Source organism: Gadus macrocephalus, chromosome 11 (assembly GCF_031168955.1).
Source record: "Gadus macrocephalus chromosome 11, ASM3116895v1".
Taxonomy (NCBI): Eukaryota; Metazoa; Chordata; class Actinopteri; order Gadiformes; family Gadidae; genus Gadus; species Gadus macrocephalus.
In genome coordinates this window covers 17,518,131-17,545,103 of record NC_082392.1, presented here as the reverse complement: position 1 = coordinate 17,545,103, position 26,973 = coordinate 17,518,131, and the positions used below count along the sequence as shown (strand labels likewise).

The following is a 26,973-nucleotide window of genomic DNA, read 5'->3' as shown; positions in this document are numbered from 1 at the left end:
CTCTCTCTGCCATGCCTCCCAACGACGCTTTCAACCCAGACGTCCACTCTTCTGTCACCTCCACTGCAACCACCTGCAAGGAGCAGCGCCCTCCGCCGTAACGCATCCACAGGTTTCAATCCACCAAAGAGCAATCACTCCTGAGATCCAAACCCCACACAGATGCTCCCAAACGAAGCAAAGAAAGAAAGAAAAATAACCTACAGGTAACATCTTGACCACTGCTTTATGTGGTGGCCGTCGGGACGAAGGCGGAAATGATGGAGTACAGATGTCGTCGCCGTGGCCACTCCCAACCCCCCACCACCCCCCCCCACCCCCCCACTTGCGTCAGCTGGTCAGCGTCAGCTGGTCAGGCCCGGGATGGGGTCAGGCAGAAGACAGCGTCTACCTGTAAAACACAAGCAGAGGAGACAGCAGCCATCAATCATGGGCAGCCTGCTGGCCGTGGTTCCCGTCGCAGCCGATGAGCCGGCCATGAGGGCCCGTATACCAACCCACCTGTGCACCGTTCAGGACCTGTTGCCTGGGCTCTCACTCCCCCTCGATTCTCCCAGATACCGGCTGTGTTCCTTTACTGAATTATTCATTGGCGGGAAACCATTTTGCGCTCCTTCGTCGTGCTCTCAACGTGTCATAGGTTACAGGGGGAGTCATTTATGATTGGTGATCAACGTCTGGGTTTTAATAAGTCCAAGAGCGAGCAGTTCACTGTGCCCGCTCATTAATCAGCAGCTGCCAGACCGGCCTGGTAGGACTATGAACGGCCAAAAGGGCATCCCTTTTAATGCGGATTGGGATAACTGTGGAGCAAACATAAAACAAACCAAATGTATACATACGATGAAGCAGCATCCGAGGAAGACTTTCAGATGGTTTGCTTATTGAGGAAGACGATGGGAGTGTGTGCAGAAGCGTTTCAAGCTCATAAAGGTATTGCTTCATCTCGTTGTCCTGCTGTTTTATTACACTAATATCTGTTTTTTCCTCAGTGGTTTGGGGCGTGACTTCTACCGATAAATCCTGTGTACTACCGCCTGCGACACGTGTTTTATCGTAGATTCTGTCTAAAGCGTCCCCTGATGCTTATTTCACTCGTGCCACTTCAGTGTTGTGCTAGCAAGATTAGATTTGCAAGAAAAAAAATAGTAAAATCAAACAGAACAATTCAGAATATAAATGAGGTGTCGAGAAGCACCCGAAGAAACAACAAAACAACAACCAAAACCCTCTGACTTTTGCCCAGACGACGAGTTTCAACCGACAAAATTGGAATCTAACACTAAGAGAAATTGGAAGACTGTCCCAAAAATCATGAAAGGGTTGGAAACGTTAGAAACATCAAAATAGCCCTGTCGTGACCCTAAACCTGAGACACACGCAGACACACGGACACACACTCGCCTCTCTGATCCACAGAGCCCGTAACAAGCCTATGTGTCCCTCTAAAGGGGTCATCATTGATGTAAGAGGGTCTTAATCACTCTACCAGGTCTCGGTCGTCCGCGGCAACGCCTCATCTCGAGGACCCATGCTAGTTCTTTCAGAATTGAGATGGTCCGCCTGTTCACACACACGCACACACACACACACACACAGTGTACACACACACAGTGTACACACACACACTCACACACACAGCACGGCCACAACCTTAATTGAGACCATCAGATAGATATGGAGTGAGAAGGAGTGAGAGTGAAACTGGCAGTGGCAAAGCCATGAAGACAGATGGGAAGAAACTATTGAAATGACAAGATGACATGCATGCATGCCCACACACGCATACACATAAGACATAGTAACTTTTTTCCCCCTAACATCATCATCATCAGAAAACATGTGCGTGAAGATGATGCAGGATTGCTTTAAAAGAAAACAGGGATACAGAGAGAGAAAGGGGGCGAGAGAGAGGGAGAGAGATGAGAGAATGAGAGAGAGAGTTTGTGTCTCGAGTGTGAGGGCGTAGGCTTGAGCAAGAGTGATGAGACAGCTATGGAGTTTGACAGGGGGGATGAACACGACGACACTGCAAAGCTCCGTCCACGAAAAGACCCAAAGCGTCCGTCAAACTGGTGATTTTGTGCCCATCTGCACAATGTTCTAATCCCAGCCCTCTGGAAGGACGCCAGCTGGAGAAGGAGGCAGGGAGGAGGAGGAGGAGGAGGAGGGGGAGGAGGAGAGAGGTATATGTCAAGGTAAAAGGCAAATACAGGACAGGATGGAGGTGAGTTTAAATAAGATGAGAGGGAGAAGGGTACAGCCAGATAGCAAGAGAGAGAGAGAGAGAGAGAGAGAGAGAGAGAGAGAGAGAGAGAGAGAGAGAGAGAGAGAGAGAGAGAGAGAGAGAGAGAGAGAGAGAGAGAGAAGGAGAGGCACGGAGGGAGGGATGTGTTTTGAAGAGATCAGAGGCCGTTGGGGGCTGCTTTCCTTGGCACACACAGAGAATAGAGCTCTGTTGGTGAGGGCCACATCAAAGACCTGTCTCACTGCCACCACCAAGAGTGCTGACCCCTCCGCCTCACCCCTGCCTCCTTCCACAAAACACCGCTGTTGTGCAAAGCCAGTGTCTACGGAACAACAACAACACGGGGCACAGATGTACATGTTTTGAAGACACACATGAACGCATTCGTTTGTCCATTCGTTCATCATTGATGATGAGGGAGCAATCGAGGAGGGAATTGGGTACAGCGGGTTGGGTTGTGTTAAGGATAACTCCGTTTAAATTGTATTCAATTAAGTTAAGGTCCAGATTAAGGTTAAATTACATTTAATTTCGTTATAGGTTAGGTTCAGGTTCAGTTAGGTTCTATTAAGTTAGGTGAAATAAAGGTTTTGGTCAGGCTTGACTGGTTTACGTTAGGTAAGGAGCAGAGCCATCCACGAGCCTACTCCACAGCATGCCCTACCGATTGCAGATGACCAGCAGCTCATATCCACCTCGATCTCCATCTGGACCCAGGGCAGAGCCAGAGACTGTCAGCGAGCGTCTGGATGAATGGCAGCTCTGTAATATTCCGGACACTCAGCCAGTGAGAGCAGGTGTGGGAGTAGAAAGGACACCCAAAACTGTATATTCCCACACTCCTACATCTTCGTCTGTCGGGATGCATAAAACCTACGCTGTATAATGATTAAAACATCCAAGTATGAGAAACACAAAAGCCTTGACGAAGCATGAACATAGCGGGAGCTATTTGGTGTTGATCTACTGCGGCGCTCTCGGTGTGTTGAGGCCCTTTATCCACAAACTGCTAGCGTCATCGACACCGCTAAATGTCCGCCTGCCGGCCTGAAGCAAATGTGTTGAGCGCTGGCTTCATTAGTCTGCTTTTGGCTACGCCCAAAAAGCCTCTTAGCGGTAATGTATGCCACAACACGTACATCACCCGCTAGGGGCAATTAATACACTTTAGCTAATCTCTCCTGTTCCTTAAAGCCAGCGGGGCCATGCGCTGTGCGGGGACGTGAAGTGCCTTTGTTTTACTGAGGGGGCAGCGGTGGCATTTTAATTTAAATGTGGAATTAAAGGTCACCGGAGAAGCGCTGAGATGCTTCTGTGTAACTCTAAGCGCCGATAATTTTCTCGCCTTAAAGCTGCAGGTTTTTGAGTTGTGTGCAGAGAATAGGGTGTGTGATCGTCCTTGTCTCCCCAACACACACACACACACACACAAAAAGACACAGACACTGTGTGAGGTATTACCCTCGCTGTAAAGTTTAAAAGTGAACTGCCAACGTGAGAGGAGAGAGAGGAAAGAAATGACAAACAGATAATAAGGTATTATTTTTTTCCGTCCGCTAACACAATGTTGCTCCGCCAATTTGCCTTCTGGATTTATGACGGTGCAGTAGAGTTTAAATTCCCGAGGTGCGAATGTATCACTTTTTACACATCACAAGGCAATCTGCAGCTTAGAAATACAGGATTAAATAATAGTGTAACGGGATTGATCCGATGTGTCCGCACTGTTCATATGGGACTATACACAGGATGTGTTCAGGCTGAAGAACCTCGGTGTGCACAAGTTACTTCAGTGGCTCTACCACAGATTGAGGACATCTGTGACAAATGTCTTGCATTAACTCTGTTGTTTAGTTTTTCCCCCGGAAGAGAGCGAAATAACCCTATTAAATCAAGTCGTCACTCGGCCATTAATCTAAATGCAGCTGACTAGTCCCTCAAAGCTAATGGGGTTTAGAATTTGCATTAGGCGAGTTTACCCACAAAGCTTCGCCTAAGAGGACTTCTGTTCAGACAGAGAGCTGATTGTCACACTCGTTGGTGGACTTGGATTAACGATAGCAGGTCCCCAGAACTCTTACTCTGTAGCAGTTTTCCATCACCGGTGTACAGATCAGAGTTTCAGTGATGGTGGTGGGGAACGGCACACAGACTGGAAACTCTTTCATTTATTTCGTCCACATACTGTGGCAGCACCACTTTACACCCTTCTAGAGCATTCTGGTTTATTTGCCGGATGAACCCTTAAGACACTCGGGTGCCAAGCAGTAATAACTGATGGAAAAGTTGTACTAACTTGACTTTCCATAAATATAAAATCCTTGCTTGGTTTTATACCCTCTTTTGCAGTTTTGTCACATGTCGTCAGTATTCCTGAGTCCCAGTTCTGTGTGGTGTCAACTTAGCCTTTTTACATTATTTGAATAAGCCTCTTTCAGAGTGTGAGTGCATCTGCTGTGTTTCATGGTGACTAAAGCAGCTTGGGAGGCTAAATATAAAGACTATCCGCTGCATAAATTCTTAAATATCTATCTCCAGGAAATGTGACTTCATCCATTTGTAAAATACTGCAGAGGAACTTGATATAAAACGTCATTAATAATAATGTGTACACCCAGTATGGTGCATGTTTTTGTGTCGTGTTACTCATGTGCATACCTGAACACACACACATGCAAACACACACACACACACAAATACAGAATAATTGCATTTCTGAAAAAATATATAAGGGACAGTATATATATATATGAGGACAATATATATATATATATATATATATATATATACTGTATATGTACTATATATATATAATCAAACACACACACACAAAAATACAGAATAATTTGATGTTTCCTCATGAGATACACAATAATGCACCATATGCCTCCGCTGAATGATTGCATACATTATATATATATATACACACTCACACACAAACACACACACACACACACACAAAGGTACCAACTGCATGTCTGCTTGCTGCTAAGTAAGAGGCTGTCACACAGTGTCATGGCAGGTAGAATTTAGTAAAGGTTCCAAGTATGGAGAATGAGGGGATTAGCACAGACGGGCAGAGTCCTGGGTATTTAAACTGAACGGGCCCGGGAGCTGCCTCAGCCGCTGTTCACCTCGTCAAAAGATGGGAATCATGAGGCGACCCCGGGCCCCTACACTGACTAGAGTCCCCATCAACCACCGCTCCATCCACAGACTCAATTAGTCTTTCCTAAAAGCACACGTCAGCTGGGACTCAGACCCTTGTTATGGGCTAAGCAAGTGTTAAAATAAGTGTGACGTCTTGACAGCCTATTTGGATGGGGTTTTTCAAGAATAACGATTTTCTATCGTTATCATTATTTAAGCATTGCTGAATAATTGATCCTGAACAGTCAATAACATTCCATGGCCGTGCAATATTTATAATAACAGGTTTCCTCTGCCTGTTAAGAGTTCTGAATCAGTGAGTTACGAACACAAAATTTACAACAACGGACAAGACATTTCTTGGGCAATTATGCTTAAAAAACGGCAAACAAATATGCTTAAAGAGCGGCGGATTGATGATAAAAAACTAATGTTAAAAATGAAAGTAACTAATATCGAGTGTTGACATGTTGGCAACTGTGGTATAAGCTGAATAAACCACAACAGTTAGTCCCGTTATTGAGACATAATGTACGACTGGTTGGTGATGAGGCCGAAGCAAAGCCCTGGCTGCTTAACCCCGCCCTTCAGCCTCATACACACTAATCCCATTAACATGTACTTACAGAGGAAGTAGTCCAAATTTGGACAATCACATTTAGGCAAACCGGGGGTTTTTGTGTCCCTTATTAGCTGATTGGTTAGCAGATGCTCTGCTGATGGTTATCAGCTGCCGCACACTCATTGGCAGCAGCTTGTTACGGCACACAATTACCATGTCAGGTGACTCATATCAACATCCAATCATTTTCATGAAGACATTAACGCACACTCAAGTTGCACATATTATATCAACTGTATTTTCCATCGCCTTTCAATTCCCCGGCCAGGTTTCTACCTCCTTCTGTGGTTTGTGTTAGAAATCTGCATGATTAAGCTAACTCGGCACTATTAACTCACTTCTGCTGTGAGGATTTATGAAACTGGGCCCTGCATATCAAATTAATCACATGGCTCAGCATGCTATCCGAGCTATCTCTGTGCGCCCTTCTGCAGCTGTACCATGAACATGTGGTTGTCTCTATAATCTATGTTGACTTTCTACTTGATGGCTTTTTCCTTTAAAAGAGCCCAAAGCTGGCGATATATTTAAGCTGATTGCATAACTTTTTGCAAGAAAGTGATGCAATGTAATGCAATGCAATCGCCAATGGTCATATTCCTCTGATGTAACCGACTTCTGTAGTGTTTGTAGAAAATAGCTCCACAGCAGGTGTGTGGACCTCTAGCACACCTGGTGTGCCATATTAGTGGCAGTTCTGCTGAAGAGGTGGAGTGGAGATATTTGTCACTCGTATAGTTAGCGTAAGAGAGGAACCGTTGAGGTCCGCTGCACCTGTGTAATGCTAATCCACTAGACCTTTTTTTTTGTGTGTGTGTGTGCTTTGAAGATAACCCCCCACCCAAAAAAAACACATTCATTCTGTTTTTTTATTTTACTCAGGGTGCTGATATTTAAACTTGGGAATGTGGGGCAGATAATGCACAGTAGGCCATTCGTACAGAGACCCCAACGCAACATTAGACTGCGGTGACTTCACCGACCACTAGAGGAGTAGTGATCTGTACGCCTCTTCCAGGGCTGGGTTTCTTACCCAGGAATGTATGAGCCCACGGGCTGAGGCAGGTGAGCGCTGGGGACAGTTTGACTTGAGAGGAGGAGACAGAGAACAAGAGGTTCTCTGAGGGGCCCCTGCTTCAGCTCCCTCCCTGAGCAACAGAAACACTCGAACAGAGAACGCCTCCATGTAGAACAAGTCTCAGAGATCGGAGATATTGGGGATCAGCAGAACGGACCTGTGTGTGACTGAGTGATTCATGCGGTTCTTTCTGCTGTGAATTTCTTACTGCCGACCGGCCCGAAAATTGGACTATCTCCAACTGGGTAAAAATGGTCCATTGATGTGTATGCAAGTGTGTGTGTGTGTGTGTGTGTGTGTGTGTGTGTGTGTGTGTGTGTGTGTGTGTGTGTGTGTGTGTGTGTGTGTGTGTGTGTGTGTGTGTGTGTGTGTGTGTGTGTGTGTGTGTGTGTGTGTGTGTGTGTGTGTGTGTGTGTGTTTGTTTGTTGTTAACAAAATAGACTGAGTTTTTTCCAAACAAACTTAAATTATTTGGTGTAGGAGTAACACATCAAGTAGTATATGGCACTCTGGTCAAGTTCTAGTTCCGCAAACAGCAATGGATTTCCCCAAATGGCAGTGACGTGTTTGAAGATAGCATGCGGCATTTCAACTTACTGAAACACTTAATAAACGTCTGAAAGGCCTGTTGTTACTCATAGGTCAGCTTTTTCCTTCCTGAAAACCTATTAAGCATATTTCTTCAGGATATGGGAATGACATTCAAATGTTACAGAAAAAAATGATTTTTTTCCCTTCATACAAAGTGCAGGCACAATAAACCCTTCTAGGAACACCAATTGGTGTGAGGCTTGATGCATCGGTCTACAGCAAGTGTGTTGTTGATCAACTCACTCCTTCCCCCAAGAAGTGCTGCGGTATGGGCTAATAAAAGTTATCTGTCGAAGGCTACAGTTTCACAGATAATGCTAAAATGCATTCATCAATTCCATCTACTTGTTGCCAGAGCCTCTGCAAATTATTGCTGCCGAGAAGATCACATTAGACGGTTGAACAGACAAGCAGTTAGATTCAGCACCTTAGTAACAGACAGATTATCATCCTTGCTGCATAAGCTCAATGCAATGGAATGACAAGAGCCTCGCCCAAATTATTATCCTTGTTATATCATTTTGATTTGGGCTTGTGTTTGTATGTAATTGTGAATATCTTTTTTTTGTTGTTTACCTCGAAAGCCAGCTGTGATCTGCCCGGCGACTTAGGCAATTGTTGCGAACGGTTGCCTTCTCAGCATGGAAACAGCTTAAGTCCCGTTTACATCAATTACGCACGGAAGCAGAAGATAGATGTTTGACCACCCCTTGATAGGTCGAGAGCATCTTTAGAATTGACAGACTTAATCTAGGGATGAGCTCATATAGGGAATACCTTGTCGAACTTTGGACCCTCTCTCTGTAGTGATTGAGGGGGGCGAAAGAACAATTGTAATGGCCTTCCAGCGCGGTATGAAAATGGTCGGAAGGGAGACATGCAGGCCTGGTTTGATGACTTGATCAATCAATTACCTGATCAAGAAAAAAGTTTGTGATTTTGTTTGTTTTTCTGCTGTCTGCTCTTCTTCACCAACATCTATGCAAAGCAGGAGTTCTACGAAAAAATCTGCCTTGGGTTTCCATATTCACTCTACCATCCTCACATTCGTTGGCTGCCCCTATACCTGCTGATTTGATCTGGAATTCCTGATGGTTGCGTCAGCCTGCTTGGGTCATCAGCAATCAAGACAGCCTTCCATATATACATTCTTACTGCATGTTTGATGTTTACTCTGTGATGCCAATATGGACAGTGTACATGATCCTGAGTAAGGCACTTTTACATAAATTCTACTATAATTGTCATCGCTTTTATGCTTTCAATGTGCCACTTACCACCTGTCTGGCGGTAAGTGGTCCTCAGGTCGGCGTCAGTGGCAATGGAAGAATAATTTAAAATAAGGCATTGGACACCTGGCCAGCTGGCTCAAGTTTATTTTTTGTGGACAATGGGGGCGATACCCTTCAAACCTGCTTTCACTCGTGGTCATCAAACGACTCAATCATCAAGACCGGGTCCAACTCTGCTAGCGTTAGCCTTTAAGCATGGTCAGAAGGTGCTTCTGGAAAACAACTTGTAGACCTAGTTGTCGGAGAAGTTTAAGTTCCACGAAAGACATGTTTCTGTTCAGGTTTATATCCTCAAGCCTTCCAGCGCTCTGGTGGATCCAAGCAAACTGAAAGTTATAATTGAATGACCCAAGCCTACCACAGCCAAGCAGGTAAAGAGCTTTATTGGATTTGTCCACCTTCATCCCCATTTTATTAGATCTCACAGCACCATCTCTCTGAGCCCATCAATGCACTCACCAAAACATCCGTCTCTAAGATCCTTGTGGCCAACCGTATTTTCAGTTTGCCTCTGCTATAAATCGGTTGACTCACTCCTTCGATCCCCAAGCGGCATCCTATATAGTTTCCAACCACAGAGCGACAGTCAGACGACGTGATTTCACTCAAGATCTGGGGACCACTCTGTGCTGTGTTGTTTCCTAAAGCGGTTCAAAACCTACATACTTGGACTTTGCAAGTCTGGAACTGCGTTTGTTTGATCTCAGCCAAGAGACCTCCTCCCGCCCTCACATTTCTGATGGCGCTCCAGCCTTCACTGTCCCCAACAGCCCCCCGGGGAACTTTTCTATTACTCTTTGTTTTTGATTTTCTTTTTTCTAAAAAATCCTTCATTTTTCCTTTCAGCTGCCTCCTATGTCTCTGCATTTGGTTCTAAATTGAATTTGCCTGAAGGCACACTACGAACAAATAGTGGACAGTTCAATTTTGACAAAGTCACAGTCTTGCAATGTTTTTCTTGAGCACTGACGAGGAGTCTCATGATTGAGACTATATGAAAAACCACAAATTCATCAAACAATGTGTATGTCAGAGAAGTAACCCATGAAGCGTAATGTTTTATGCTTGCCTTTCAAATCTAAAGAATTTTAGCCTATATGAACAACATGAACCTTTATCTGCAGGTGGCGTTCAGTGGAAATAATAATCTGGGACCGTAATGGGAGCTCCTTATCTCTTGGAGCAATAGGCAACCACAGTGGAGGAAAAGGCCCTGGCACTGGGATAAAGTCAGACACTGGAAGGACTACCAGTCCCTGACTGGCAAGTAAGATCCTTTTGCCCCATTTTGACACATTTCTAGATTGATCGAAAACCATTAATATCTTAGATGGTGATCTTTCGAATAGTAATACTAGACGCTATATGGAATGAATTATTTTATATTTAGGCTTATATAACATTTTACACAAATGTTAACATCCTCAGTACTTTTTATTATCCATGTTTTAGATTTTACAGTTAACTAGTAAGATTATTTTTTCAAATACACATTTGAGGCAAACAATTTACCCAATTTACAAGTTTGATTAACATTAACATAACACAATGCTGCCACATGAATACACACATTTTAAGGAAACCCATCAAGTTTTACTATTAGTATATTGGATGTTTTTGGAAAAAACACGGATCATTGTTCTCAGCAGATGGCATTTCACGATGCTATGCAATCTCGCAGAACAGGTGGCGTTCAGAAAAAAAATAACAACCAAAAAAAAGATCTCTATATATGGACAACCTGTCTCCTTGACATTCATTTAGGATCTGAAGAATAAGAGGTATATCTACAAGAGGTTGATCTATCCTCCCCCTTCTCACGCATCATATCGCTCCAATCAACAAATGGATGATGCTTTTGTTTCACGGGAGGTCCTCAAAGTTCGCTTGCTACACATGTGGTGCGATCTCTCCAAAGGGATTAAGGGATTAAGCACTCATTACATTTCAAGAGACCCTATTTGAATATCCTTTTGATTGGTCAGTGAACACCGGCCATGATCAGCTCCCGCCGTTGCTTACAGATCATTCACTTTGGCGCTGCGGGAGGGATTGCTTCAACTCCTATTTTGTTCGTTTAGGTGTTTAATGCGACTTTTCATTCTGTGGTCCTTTTCTCAGGGAACTGCTGATGACGGTTGGTTGACCACGGCAACAGGGAAAGCCTTGCTGCTTGCCGGTGCTTAATGAGAAAGCTGGACCCTCAGCCCAACAGCGCGGTACTTGGGCAGACCCGACACCGAAGACAAAGAGTGGTTGGCGCACAGCTCTGACATCCATATTGAGATATCCTTCCCCAAATGACTCTGTAAACAAGATGTGAGGGCACCGGCGGTAACATAATTTGCAGAAATAAGTGTCAGAGTGCAGTTATTGCATTATTTAGAGTGCCATAAAGAACCGGGCTATTGATTTGAGTGCAGAAGCAGCTCCCCGGTTATTTCTGTCATCGTCACTCTCATTAAAGTGATGTATGGCACCTGCTATTCTCCTCTCGGTCGCCCCTCCCCAAGCGGCTTCGGCACTATTCTTTCTGCCGCCGCACCCGGTCTTCTTTCTTATTTTTTTCTCAATCACATTTTATGTCCTCTATATAAGTATTGACCATCCAGGCCCGTCTTTCTCTCTCCGAAAAACAAACTTCAATATGCATCACAATGTCCCACTTGTGGCTTCATCCGAGTCTTCTATGGTCCGAGTACGCATCCCAGTTTGAAATGCATTTATTGAGGAAATCTAATATAAACATAATTTCACTATAGGATCTATTTAGAATGAAATGAAAACCAAATTGACTACCCAGGAGTACCTGGGTAGTGCTTATTGTGTGATGTATGATGATGGTGTGTGTGTGTGTGTGTGTGTGTGTGTGTGTGTGTGTGTGTGTGTGTGTGTGTGTGTGTGTGTGTGTGTGTGTGTGTGTGTGTGTGTGTGTGTGTGTGTGTGTGTGTGTGTGCGTGCGTGCGTGCGTGCGTGTGTACGTGCACGTGCGTGTGTACGTGCATGCGTGCGTGATAGAAGTCTTTATGGGTCAAAAATGACAAACCCAATCCCCGATGGACCCGGGAAATTCGTTCTGCGATCCGATTGGATCCGCTAACCTTCTTATTTTAATTAAGTGTCCATATATACCTACCCGTTGTTATAGGAGATACTACAACCCTACCCTGTGCATGTCCGAGAGGATATAATGTGAGAGATTTTATGTCCCAGACAAAACCCTGGCAATTAAAATGGCTACTAAAAATGCTGTTCCACTGTAAATATGTATACCATGACGGACACAACATAATAAAAGGAGAAAACAAAAACAAAGGGGGGCATGAATAGGCTTCGGTTTTGAATGTCTGATACGGATTGTCCCGTAACAGTCCACCACACAAAATACACTTAGTTACTTTCTACTCTTCTTTGTCCACATTTTGCAAGTAGGAGGCCCAGACAGAAAAGGTGCCGCTTGGTTTGACCTCTTTATATTCATTTAGTTTGAGCGTATTTTCTCCTCAGTTGAAGGAGGTATTCATCTTAACCATTTGCCTTTTCTCCGCTTTGAATCCACTCGCTGGCGCTGCTCAAAGAATTTTTCCATTTATTTCGCACGCTAGGGGTTTTCTAACCTTATTTTGCCGTTCTTGTTTTATTCCACATAATGATAAACAGACTCCGGATCTGCAGTAACAGAATGGGACCGACCTGGGCCCAATAGACTATAATAAAACGTGAGTCCCAAACGCGTACAGGTTCCTGGTCTGTTCTGGGATCTTACGGTTTGCATGGACCGGGAAGATCTCTGGGTCAGGTGAGGGACCCAATGTCGGCAACCAGGAACGCAGGTAGAATTAATCAATTTCGGGTTTATTTTACCAGAATAAATATTAATATCACCAGAAACATAACTGAGGTCAAAGATCAATTTCAGTTCAAACATGACTTCCACGCAGGAGGGGAACTACTTACGGAATAGGTTAAACCCAACTGACATATTAGGTGGGAACACAAGCAATAATCAAACACATTTTTATTTAATATAAGTTCTAATTACGTTTCTTTTTAGCCATTAATACCATACGTATTAAGTATATTAATTATAACTATTCTATTAATTCTAAATATTCCACTTCCCCCCCATGAGAAAATGAAATAGGCTCTACCAATAAGTCCCAAAGAATCAGCAACAGGCCCTTATACACAGGTGCGTGGGGCTCTGGTTCTTTGCCCCTAGGCCACATGCCTTCCCCGACAGAACTTGAAGAGCTTGACTCCAATAAAGACCAAATATGAAACCAAAGCTATGTGTGATCATTATCTCAACTGGTTCATGCGTTGTGTTTGTTAAAATGATTAGAAGAAAACATGTATAGCAGGAAACCCAGCCGTCACTGTGTGTGTGTGTGTGTGTGTATGTGTGTGTGTGTGTGTGTGTGTGTGTGTGTGTGTGTGTGTGTGTGTGTGTGTGTGTGTGTGTGTGTGTGTGTGTGTGTGTGTGTGTGCGCGCACGCGTGTGCGTGCGTGTGTGTGTGGAGGAATCTCCCTAGCACAAGGTCTGGCTGACTTTCCAGGGCTTAAAGACGCTCTGCTGTGGCAGATGCACCGGTATCGCCACAACTAAGCCTCCATAATATATTTCCCCCTTCAATAGGGGGAAGATCATTTCTTCCTCAACTACTACGCCTGTCTCTTACTCTCCGTCAAGCATAGACAAAGCACACTTGTATACACATGCATACACAGACACACACACACCAAACAAGAGGCGGTGAAGCACTCTTGATAATCCTGTCTCATCTGCTAAAGCACAGAGTTGATTTAGCAGCCATACATCGGAGAAGCCTCTAAGCTGAGATCTAAGCTTGTCAGGTGGAGCAGCTTCTAGTGGATCTGATGCGCTCGGTCCTGGAAGTGTCCTTAGAAGGAGGCAATGGCAAGTACATGAGCAGAACAAATACTCAGTCACGTAGCATATAACAACATCAGAAAAAGATCCATCATCACATCTGTTATCCGTCCGATGTACACAAAGCCAAACACAGTTTTTTTTTTCTCCAAATAAATGTTCTTGTGAGTTGTCTAAACACATTAAGCCTGTCAAAGGCCCCTTTTTGAAACTTTAGAGTAAAGTTGGGCTTTAAAGATCCGCCGGCTACCTCAAGCATGTCTTAATTGAGGGCGCTTTGGGGACCGCTACCTGCCGAGTGGGGACAAAGAAGAGGGACCTGGAACTCATTGATTAATCTCTTCTTTTCTTTTCATCGTGAACAGAATACATTCTTTTTCCAATATCCTCCCATCTGTGCAAAATTGGTTTGGATCAATATCTTATTGTAGAGCAGAAAATAATGTATTTAGGGACAAGAAAGAGGGGTAAAAAAGGAAGAGGTAGGTAGTTCCGTGCACTCTTCCAAGCAACCATTGTCAGCCATTGCCAACCATGCATTCAAACATGCCCTATACTGCAAAATGGATGCAAATCGGACTAAATGTTGAAACGTGAATGTGTTCTATGTGACATGAGTTTACAGAATCTGGCAGTGACAGGCCCCTGGCTTGAATTTCATTGAAATCCTTAGACCTAGTTCCATCTTTTCTTTCTTTGTGTAACACTTACTGTAAACTATCTGAACCAAGAGGTTGACTCCTTAAAAGGTGTCCCTCTGAGAAGAATCCTAAAGCATACAACACTGTGAGTGATGTTAATGTATTTTCTCTGGTTACATTTTTACATTCTAAAAAGCACATTTTTCTTTAAGCAGCATGTCCCATTCCGTGGCAGTATCTTCAGAACAAGTTCTGCTTTGTCAGATAATTGATCTTCTCACAACACATCACTTTACTGGCAAGTTTTCAAATTAAATCGCCATTATGTGTGTCAGTGTGAAGTCCATCACCAGTTTCCAGTTTTGGTGGTAATTGAACATGCCTCACGCATGACTTGCTTATCCCGTCGGGCCAGTTTAGCATAGAGAATAATACCGATGCAAAATGGCTGAGGGCTGTGCGAGTTGCCATGACCAAGTCTAGAGCGAATGAGCTTTGACCAACATGACGGTCTTAGCCACCTATGAAGCTATGAAAAATCCCCCACCTAACCTCTGTGGTGGCGGCTTATCGGAGGAAGGGTCATCGGAGCAAAATGTGCTGATATTAACTCTCATGATCTTGTCAGACATGCCCTGGTTTATACTCTCCACTCCTAATGTAGAATAATATCCGAGTGACACCGGGCAACAGACCTGCAGGAAATTACTGTCAGCACTCAGATGGATGGGGGGAGAAGCCTTACCATTGTTCGCCCGCTTTCATTTTCTCGCCGAAACAGCGATGATGATGATGAGGACGATCAGGACCACAGCCCCCACCACCAGTAGGTAGCACTTCCTCTTCCTCATCTGCCTCTGTAAGATGAAGGAACGGCTGTTAGAACAGGGTTGGAGCACCGCTTTATATTCATCAGTGAAACCCAGGCCCTCTTAAGGGATGTTCGCATTAAGGGCTGACCCCTGATCAGTCCTGGTGCGTCCTTGTTATGAGCTAACAATTGACTCCAATATGGAGACAATTGTTGACTTTGATCATATGGATTGCATGAATAGGATGATAATCTATATATTGAGCGATGTCTGTGTTCCCAGTGATGGTAGGGGGAAAAAAACACGGTTACAATTAAAATGTGTACGGCCTATTTAATGCCCTACAGCAGAATGTACAGATCTTCACTCCAAAATTCATATTTGAGTCTATTTACCAAAATACTTTTTAATTAAAGTTCCCTCAGTTGTCGACATGAAATAACAGTGTAGCGATTTAGTTTGAACATCTATGGTCCGGCAGATTTGTCATGGTATGAAGTGTATTAAGTGTATTTAATTTTTCTTTATGTCAATAGGTCCCGATGCATTTGATAAATAAAGACACCAAAGGGTCCATCCACAGGGGGACGCAAATAGGCATAATGGGAGCCTCAGGAGGGATCGTCAGTAGGCCAAAGGAAGAAAAAGCACAACATCTATGTTGTTTTGAAATGTTTTTTTCCTTCTCCTCTATTTTCCCCCGCCCCATGTTGGCTCTCTCTCTCTCTCTCTCTCTCTCTCTCTCTCTCTCTCTCTCTCTCTCTCTCTCTCTCTCTCTCTCTTCTTTCCAGCTACAAAAGCGAGTGAGAGCGAGGCGTCGGACCAGAGCAGGGGCTGGAGTCTTTAAATCCTGACTCGCTTCAAAGCATGGAGAGAGCAATTCATCTTCTTATCTGAGACTCAAAACAGGCTTTCTATGTGGAAAGAGAAAGTGGGAGAGAGAGAGAAGGAGAGAAAGGAGGGGGAGAGAGAGGGCTTGGGAGAAAGAGAAAATAGAGGGAGATAGAAGAGAGGGAGAGAGAAAGAGAACGGGAAGAGAGAGAGAGGGAGAGAGGGGTGGGGGTGAGAGGGGCAAAAAATGCTGTCGAGTAATTTTCTGTTTAAACGTTCCACTCCACAACAATTTGCATAAGCAGCCCTGCGTCTGTGATAAGAAGATTGGTAATTTTCAAAGGCTCCGTGGGGATTGAGAATTAAAAGCCTTCCTCCGCTATCTCCTCTCTTGCAGCCGGCCGCCGCAGATTCAGCGGCTTCTCCAGCGGCTTCTCCAGCGGCTTCTCCAGCAGCTTCTCCAGCGCATTTCTTCCTAAACTTTCCCTCACATCCTCCCTTCCTCTCACTCTGCCATTCGTGTGACAGCACCATCCCCTTTTCTCTGTTTCTTCTTTTATCACTTTCTTTCTCTTTCTCTCTCTCTCTCTCTCTCTCTCTCTCTCTCTCTCTCTCTCTCTCTTTCTGTTGTCAGTCTCTCTCTCTCTCTCTCTCTCTCTCTCTCTCTCTCTCTCTCTCTCTCTCTCTCTCTCTCTCTCTCTCTCTCTTTCGCTGCCTCGCTCTCTTGCTTTTCTATTTCTGCATATCTCCCTCATTCTGGTCCCAGCAGTGGTGTTATTCTGGGAGAACAGGGGAGTAAATAAGGCAGGGCGGGAACAAAGAGTGGCTTAGGACAACAAAAGGAGAAGCTATGGTATTTAAACAAAAAACCGACGATTCTTCAGACCGAAGGGAACGTTTGTGTGGAGGGACAGGGAGTGAGGAGAAGAGGAGGAGGTTGAGGAGGGACAGGGAGTGAGGAGAAGAGGAGGAGGTGGAGGAGGGACAGGGAGTGAAGTGGAGGAGTGGAGGAGGGACAGGGAGTGAGGAGAAGAGGAGGAGGTGGAGGAGGGACAGGGAGTGAAGTGGAGGAGTGGAGGAGGGACAGGGAGTGAGGAGAAGAGGAGGAGGTGGAGGAGGGACAGGGAGTGAGGAGAAGAGGAGGAGGTTGAGGAGGGACAGGGAGTGAGGAGAAGAGGAGGAGGTTGAGGAGGGACAGGGAGTGAGGAGAAGAGGAGGAGGTGGAGGAGGGACAGGGAGTGAGGAGAAGAGGAGGAGGTGGAGGAGGGACAGGGAGTGAGGAGAAGAGGAGGAGGTGGAGGAGGGACAGGGAGTGAGGAGAAGAGGAGGAGGTGGAGGAGGGACAGGGAGTGAGGAGAAGAGGAGGAGGTTGAGGAGGGACAGGGAGTGAGGAGAAGAGGAGGAGGTGGAGGAGGGACAGGGAGTGAGGAGAAGAGGAGGAGGTTGAGGAGGGACAGGGAGTGAGGAGAAGAGGAGGAGGTTGAGGAGGGACAGGGAGTGAGGAGAAGAGGAGGAGGTGGAGGAGGGACAGGGAGTGAAGTGGAGGAGTGGAGGAGGGACAGGGTGTGAAGAGGAGGGACAGGGTTTGAAGAGGAGGGACAGGGTGTGAAGAGGAGGGACAGGGTGTGAAGAGGAGGGACAGGGTGTGAAGAGGAGGGACAGGGTGTGAAGAGGAGGGACAGGGTGTGAAGAGGAGGAGGTGGAGGAGGAGGGACAGGGAGTGAAGAGGAGGAGGTTAAGGAGGGACAGGGTGTGAAGAAGAGGGACAGGGTGTGAAGAGGAGGAGGTGGAGGAGGGACAGGGAGTGAAGAGGAGGAGGTGGAGGAGGGACAGGGTGTGAAGAGGAGGAGGAACAGGGAGTGAAGAGCAGAGGAGGAGGTGGAGGAGGGTCAGGGTGTGAAGAGGAGGAGGCGGAGGGACAGGCGACCATGCACTCCTCCTCCTCCTCATCATCATCATCATCATCATCATCATCATCATCATCAGTCTGACAGGGGGCAGGCCACACGGCCCCATGTCCCTCCCTGCCGAGGCGGGCCGTGGCTTGAGGGGCATGACGCAGCTATGAGGGTTCCATGGCACATATTGTACCGATTACACGGACTCCTGGGTCAGCTGTCAGGCGCTGGATCACTCCCGCCTCCCTGCCCCCCCCCCACTCCCCCCGTTGGCCATTAACATACACAGTCATTTAGATCTCGGTTTCGTTACTAACTCTTATCTAACTCCCCGCCTCAGTGTCTGAACAACACCCACCCTGAATATGAGATGACGTCACTGAAATGCCTTTCGCTGCCGCAAAAAGGTCAAACCGACTGGACATCAGGACGAGGGAACGGTGTTTAGATTAGACAGAGCGGAGATGACAAAGCAGGAGTGAGAGAGAGATACCAGTGGGATGAGGAGAGTACCTTCCCCATCTATCTGAGGGAAGCTCAGAACACAAAGGTGAAGAAGTGGAGATTTATGCAGGACATCCGGGTCGCTTACTGTAATAACACATGAATCAAACCCAGAAGTCATTGTTTTGGGTGTAGAAAACCATGCAGTACGAAGACAGAACTGCACTTTAACCTCCAAAACTAATCGCCGCAAAGTCAACAATTGGACAGAGCTCATCTCCATCCATCTTTACACGGGAGGCGGCTGACGCCGAGCGCTTGTCCCGCAAGGCAGAGCTGTTTACCTTGTGCGACATGAGAAATGTCTTCGTAACACAATAATAATGCAAAGATGATTATGGACAGAATATTATTTCCCTCCTTTATCGCATCTGGTGGTGGAGGGAAAAAATTGTCCCATTGTAAGTCCATAAAATAAATAATGTTTTTCAGAGCAACTGCCTCGCTTGTAATCGGCTTATGTGCAATTTACATAAAAATTCAGAGTCCCATGCAGTCACCCTGATTATGATATTTGGTGCAGCCAATAAACACAGACTTCACCCCCCCCCCCCATGAGGATGTCCCACAGGGGCTTTGCCACCCCTCAGACACAAAAACCATCCATCCATGCAAACACAAATACACACATGTACACAGACTTACAATCACATTTATACATACAAAGATATTAGTACAACACGGTTTGTTCAAATGCGACCATTTCTTCATGCGTGTGTTCATTTGAGTATGTATGTGTGTGTAGGTTTGCATTTGGGTTTGAGAGTGTGTGTGTTTACGTGTGTGTGTGTATGTGGGTATGTGCGCGCGAGCATGTGTGCATGTTTTTGTTTGTATGCGTGTGTGTTCCTTTGCTCAGCGTGGATCTGAACCTGCTCCTTGTTGGTCCCTTTATGTCTCCCCCTATACTGCAGGACCTGCTGCTGTATATTATCTTTAATTCAGCCCCAAGCTAAACTGTGTTTCATTGATTCTACTCCAGGCCCGGAGGGATGCAGCACCAATCAGAGAGATCTCCTTGTCATCACCCAAGATGGATGGACTTTTAAGTTCCTGCAACAAACCCCTCCCCCACACACTCAATTATGAAGAAAAAAAACACAACCCTTAATTATTTCGTAGTTTGAAATGGCTCCGGTATTCCTGTTTGCTTAAGTGCACGGACATTTATGCTCAAGTGGTAATGAAAGCCAATATTGGCCGGCAATCAGCGAGATGTGATCTTGCTCCACTGAACACGGCTAGCGTGACAGGGCATCAGTAACGTTGTAAGTTGGAGAGCTTGGTGTGTGTGCGAGATAGATAATGGACTATAGATTAACTGTGTCTTCGGTGTCAAGACAAACACACAAGCGATGACGAAGTCACGCTTAAAATGTGAAAGTAAAAAAGAACACCAGTTCTTAATTGACTGTCGGGCGATGTTCGTCGGGACATAACGTGCTCGCGTCAAGGAGGTGCCTGAGATCTGTAGCACGCAGCTGATGAGCCTGCTTAGAACCAGCCCACTACCACTAACATTTGAAAGCCACTACCTCCTCCATGTTCAACACCCCCTACACCTTCCTCCCCTACCACAACCCCCCACGACCATCTCCCCCCAACACAACCCCCCTCACCTCACCACAGCCTCCAAATCCACCAGCACCTCCTTCCTCCTCCTCCTCCTCCTCCTCCACCGCTACCCCCTTCCCTTCCACCACCTCCTCCACATTGAGCACCTCCACCCCCACCACTATCCCTCCACCACCACCACCATATCAATCACCTCCACAACCACCAATATCGTGTCCCCTCCACCACCACCAACGCCATATCCACCTCCTCTACATTCTCCACCTCCACATCCAACTCCTCCAGTTCCCCCATCCCCTTCCTTTATCTCTTCCACCACCACCACCACCACCCTCCACTCCACCACCACCTCCGCCTTTTCTGCTGCCCCACCCTCACCCAGCGAGAAGGGGGACGAACAGCCGGTGAGATTGGCGGCAGGCTAAATTGCTCAGTGTGAGCTTGGTCACGGCTCAGCTCTCCTTGAGATAATGAAAAGACAATTAATGAGAAAGCTGTTGCCCCTCGCTCATCTCGCTCCCCTCTCCTCGCCTTGCTCACTTGTAGCGTGGCGTCACCGAGGGCTGCGGACAGACAGGGCTCCCTTCTGTCGCCCAATAAGACGAGTTCGGCTCCCTTTGGTTCTCTTTGAAAAATACTACAACAAAATAACATGTCCTGCTCCCGTCCCTCAGCAACCCCCTTGAACACACAGACAGACAGACACACACACACAGACACGCACACACGCTGGCCTCCATCTCCTCCCCACACTCAACACTTGAAGGGTTTATCAATGCAGAGTGGGCGACAAGTGGTCTACGATGTCGGTGTAAATATAGCATGCATAACATGCATGATTTAAAAACGGAGGAGGGAAACATTTGATTGTGTTTTTGCTGCCATATCCATGTTAAACATTGACACATTCTTTATTAGCATAATGACACGTGTGTCAATATGCTATTTACACCCGCCGGGGGACTGCCGGCACATTGCCGTCGTAGTGGTCTCCGGTCCCCGGGGATAATCCCTGGCAGAACGGCACAATTTAATTTTTGGTTTTATTATGTTTTCGAAGAAAAAATAAAAGGTTTAAAGAGGCCCCTTGGGCATATCTGAAGATGTGTGCATAGGTGTGTGTGAAGGGGCTTTCTCAAGATGGGCAACATTAGAAAAAGGAAGGAAGGACCTAACATCCCACCGGCCATTTTGCCTGTTGCAGATATGTCGTTCATTAGGTACCGTTTGATTGACTTTGCAAATATAATTGCTACTTCATAATATTTTTTTTAATTCAGTCGGTTTGACTGCGGGGAATGCTACCTACATATCAATCCAATGGAATAATAATTTGCGTTAATGTCCCTGGGCTTGTGGGCAGTCTCATCTCATTTGTAAAGAGTCTGTAGCACTAATAGCTCATAATTGCTAGCAGACGTACGATGCTAAATATGGTATTACGTGGTACGATGTATGATAATAGAGTACCTGTTTTCACTTGAAAACATTTAAACATTCAAATGAGGTGTAATTATTTTACAGACATGCATCATATTTGATGTGCAAATTATAAAACATATAATAAGACAAATTGTACAAGTCAAAAAGGATTCTACAATTGAAACAAATATAAAATACAACGTTCGCATTATGATTGTCCATGAAACGCCAGACTAAGCAACATGGTTTCTGTAAGCCTCAAGTTTATGCATGGTTTGATTTGAATATTAAGTTGATATCTAAAAATGCCTTGCCAAATTGGAAATATATTTATTATTCTACTTTTTTTTTTGCTGCAATTGTCTCTAAATTAAAATGATATGTAAACGATAATAGTATTGTAAAATGGTATAATTATTTCCCCCGCTTACATTCTGCATAAAGGTAATAGCAGCTGAATTGCAGAGTATATTTGAAAATAGTAAGAGAGAAAGAGAAAGAGAAAAGTCACTTAATAATTGTGTAGCTACCATTAATAATTGCCAATAAACAACCTTCTCACTAGGACTTAGGAGTGTCACTGTTACAAATCATCCATATCTTGCTAATTAAAGAGCAAACATGTCCTCAATACACCATGGTGCTAAAGCTAAGCAAATTAGCTTACATCAAGGCAGCTAAACCTGGACAGAGTCATGCGGATGAACAATAACCACATGGGTGTGAAGCTGTGGGTACGGTACCTGGTGATGGCTGGCCTTCGCAAGCTCCTGATTGGCCATTTCGACGTTGGATGAGCCTGTCTGGATGTAATCCTCAATACTGTCTGATGACACAAAATACAAAGCATAGTTATGAACCTTCATTGCAGAATAATAGAGTGATGACATTGATACATGAAGCAGTGACTTAGTACCAGGGCCTAGAAGACTTTTCCACACGCATCGATGTTAAATCACACCCAATCTAATACCAATATAATCTACATTTCACATTATGTGCTGTTGACTGTCTTCTACTACAGATGCATTGTAACGCCTGCAGAATATATATTATATTCCTTCAGAAGATGTGGAGGAAAAATGCAAATGGGGTCCAATTCCAAACCTAAACAAACTGAAGGATGTGTTTTGGAGTGTGTTTGGAGTTTGTGTTCGCCGTGTGTGCGTGCACGAGTGTCTGTGTCCTGATTGGACTGGGAAGAGGCAAAATCATCCAGGTACCTGACAACACATGGCACTGACTGACTCTCCATGCACATTGTGCTCATGCAAGAACACCCCTTTTCTGTTTTTACTTCACTCTGAGGAGCGCCAAATCTAAATTTGAATTTGGGCAGGTGTGTGTTAACTTCTCCACCACCTGTGTTGGTGGAATATCTGTCTCGTTAGCCTGGCTGGAAGATCTGTGTACCCTTTAGAAGAATGTCAATAGTCATAACTTTGTGAGGCAGGAGGGAATGCCTGAAATGTATTCAATGGTCAAATATAATTGGCCCCTGTCATCTAATTTCCAGGACATACTTACAACTAGCAACTGGTGGGGGGAGAATAGAATTGATTTAATCTCCGTTACCAAGGTGGGGAAAGTTCAATATGTCTTCATGTTCCTGTGTGTCTTTATAATCACCACCTAAACATTCCTCATGGAGCTAGGGCACACTGAATTCGTCCAGCTGTTGGTCGGCTGTAGACGCTGTTAGCGTTAAAATTGATAATATTATAGTTTATAACATGGATAGTATTATGAATACTATTAATATGAGTGCTATTATTCATTGTAATATTCATACACATATTGCTAAAACTAGCATAACATTATTCATATCAATTTTCTAAATATTAAAGATATAACAGTGGTACACAAGGCACGGACAATAACAATTATCTAAAACCTGCATTAATTACTAGTTTAATATAATGGTTATTATTGTATAATTCTTTGACTACTAGGGTTGGCGTCCCCTCCTCTATTAATGACCATCTCTCTCTCTCTCTCTCTCCCTCTCCCTCTCTCTCTCTCTCTCTCTCTCTCTCTCTCTCTCTCTCTCTCTCTCTCTCTGAATGAAAAGTGCTTATGGGGCCATGCCATAGCTGCGTTTGCTCAGACCTCAAGACACACCTGAGGTGGTGTGATAAAGAGAAATAGCAGAGCGGGAAGAGGGAACAAAGCCCGCGGTGGAGGGTAAAATAAAGTCATCTGAGACAGGGGCTTCAGAAAGGACATTTCAGTTGTGTTCAGTCTTGGGTTGTAATGGAATCAGAAGGAAGTGGAGGATGGTCCGCACATACAAGCGTGTATGTGCACACGTGTACAAAAAGTGTAATGTAAATAATGTTATGTAATTGTATACATATAGGGTAACCAAACTTGGGTATGAATAGCTCAATATAGGACCTTCATGTGTGTCACAGCTTTATGGGTGAAGGATAGTTCCTATAGCCGTCTTCTGTGTTCTGATTTTATGAGAACAAAGGCTTTTATGATGCTTGAGTCATGACAGATCGGTTTTATGCCAAACCAAAACAATGCTGAGGTGGACTTGAATTCACATTTCACTAACCCAGAATGGCATACAAATGGGATACATTTTCACTTACCACTATTTTACGTGCAAACAAATGAAGCAGAGCTCCCTAAAACACATGAATTACTTTTGACTACTTGATAACTCAGAGGATAAGAACAGTGTTGAGTCACAACCCCCCCCCCCCCCCCCCCCCCCCCCCCCCCCAGAGACACACCAGTTCCCACATGCACACACGCAAATGCACACACACAACTACACACACACACACACACACACACACACACACACACACACAACACACACACACACACACACACACACACACACACACACACACACACACACACACAAAAAGTCTCTCCTTCATGATGTCCCTTTATTCATTGTCCTAAATGTTACCCTGCTAATTATGAATACAGCGGCCGGGCGAGCGCGGCGCTTACACTCTCATTCTCGCAAAACAAAAAAGCAGACGCTACGACAGGCCCGGTTCCATGAGCCACCCGAAAGGGTATTTAAAGGGCATCTACATTAGCCTGATGGATTCAGCAGACAAAAGGGACACTCTACAAGACAAAGACTGAAATTAGCACAGGTTATTGCTCCTTATTTGATTCCAGAGAGAGAGAGAAAGACCCCTGCTCGCACAGGCCGTGGCGTTGTGAGTGGTGAGGCAGGCGTGCAGCTCACCCCAACGGGTCGTGCCTCCACTGTAGAGTCGTTGATGATGTGTGGGGCTTTGATTTTGAAATGTCGGACTGTTTGGACACTTTTCCGCCCTCGGATCAAACTGCTAGCTTACAATAAGACGGCAGCCGGTGAGAGGGGGGGGGTTTGTGGGAGTTTGTTTTTGTTTTTACCCCAGTGGGTTTGTGGAGTGATACATCATGCAGATCAAATTAAAACTCTGTAAAGTAAACAACACGCCAAGCACACATACCCACATCTATGCACACACAGCCACACACCCACACATAGACTCACACACACACACACACACCACACACACACACACAACACACACACACACACACACACACACCACACACACACACACCACACACACACACACACACACACACACACACACACACACACAAAACACAAACAACCCAACAGTGTAGAAACAGTATCTCACCTATAGACTCTCCTTGCTCATGCACCATACTGGCCAGGTCCTTCATGATTGACTTACATCCAGCATGTCCTCTCTGTGAGGGAAAAATACAAATAAAAACCCACAACAACAGCAACAACTGAGCATATTTTCATCAAACACAACTCCAATCATAGATAAGCATGAATCAAACAGCACGAGTACCATGGCGAACCGAATTACTTTATGTTGTTGGCAAAAAAAAGAAATGCATGCATTGTGGTGGTTCTGAAAGTTAAATTATTTCTGTGAAAGGGGACGGGCTGAACTGCGGCTGCTACGGTTGACAGGAGCCAATTCTCTGCACTCAGCCTCGGCGAGCTTTGAATTTGTTCTCAATGTGTCTCCTCAAAGCAATATGGAGGCTTATAAAACCTCTGTCTATCTGCCTTTCGCAGGTCTCCACTTTCCTCTATTATTACCCCGCACGCAATCACAGCTGTGTTTGTACAGCCTAGCCCACCCAGACCCTCCATCACAGGTGTCTGTGATTGCTGAGGAAGCTGGCAGTCGACCCGGGTTTTGGCGAACACGTTTGGCAAGAAACAAAATGGCCTCTGGCAAACCTTGTGCCACTAAAGACTTTCTGCATTTAGATGGCAAAGCAACCCTGTCCGTCATCTAGTGATAGAATAGCAGCAGATTTATTTTACCTGGCAAGAGGTCTGACAATGGAAAGTGATTTCATTACGGTGAGAAAGCAGTGTGTTAACCAATTTATCAAGATATTTGTGTGTGTGTGTGTGTTTGAGTGTATGTGTCCACACATTTGTGTTTGTAAGCGCATGTGAGCGCATGTGATAGACGTGGATGTGTCTTGTGAGTGCGTGTGTGTGTGTGTTTGTGTTTGCGTTTCCTTGTGTGTGTGTGTGTGTGTGTGTGTGTTGTGTGCGTGGTGTGCATGTGTGTCCATGTGTGTGTTTGTATGTGATTGTGTGTTTTACCACACATGTGCGTGTGTGTGTGTGTTCATGTATATGTGTGTGTTCATGACGTATGTGTGTGTGTTTGTGTGGGATGTGGCAAAAAAATAAAACGTCTGCGAGGAAGCAGAGAGGGTGACAGAGGCAGAGAGAAGTGGGCTGGGATGACTCACGCCCCACAGCCGGATAGCCGGGCTTGGGGGCAGCAGTGTGCCCTGTTTCCCATTCCACGTGGTTCACATTCTCTGCATGGTCGCTCCCTGGGCCCTTGGCGGCAGACGCGGCGCTGGGAAGCTCTCACATGTTGTTTTGCCATCTCAAGGCCAAGAGAGGACGTCCCGCACACACGCGGTACCGCTGGATAGAGGTGCCTCAGACATAAAGACTCCAGTGCCAATTTCAAGCAGAATCAATAGGGGGGGAGGGGAGGAGGAAGGAGGAGGGAGGGAGGGAGGGGAGGGAGGGGAGGGAGGTGAGGGAGGGAGGGAGGGAGGGGAGGGAGGGATTGAGTGAGGGAGGGGGGAGGGAGGGAGGGAATAGGGGAGAGAGGGAGGGAGGGAAGAATGATTGCCATGGGGGGGAAACATTAGGACCCCTGTTAGGTTTACAGGTATCCATCAAGAAAGGCTTACACCTGCACCCACTGCTACCCTCTTGTGTTTCCTCCTATTGTTTTTTTGGTTTATGGAGGTAGCGGGTGTGGTGTCCTACATTCCAACCCTCCAATTCTCCGAGCCTCTAACCCCGGCCCCATAGAGACCCTAGTTCCTCCAGTCCCATCGCTGTCAGCGCCTGAGAATGAGCTG

At 45.5% G+C, this 26,973-nt stretch overlaps 1 long non-coding RNA gene across 1 annotated transcript; it reads right to left on the bottom strand.

Annotated features, from left to right (window-relative positions):
- Window positions 1-314: 314 nt before the first annotated feature.
- Window positions 315-26,079, bottom strand: LOC132467820 (uncharacterized). The gene is made up of 4 exons (XR_009528088.1): window positions 25,227-26,079; window positions 22,302-22,384; window positions 15,262-15,373; window positions 315-391 (listed from the first exon to the last, which is right to left on the bottom strand). It is a non-coding gene; the product is annotated as an uncharacterized LOC132467820 (long non-coding RNA).
- Window positions 26,080-26,973: the final 894 nt, after the last annotated feature.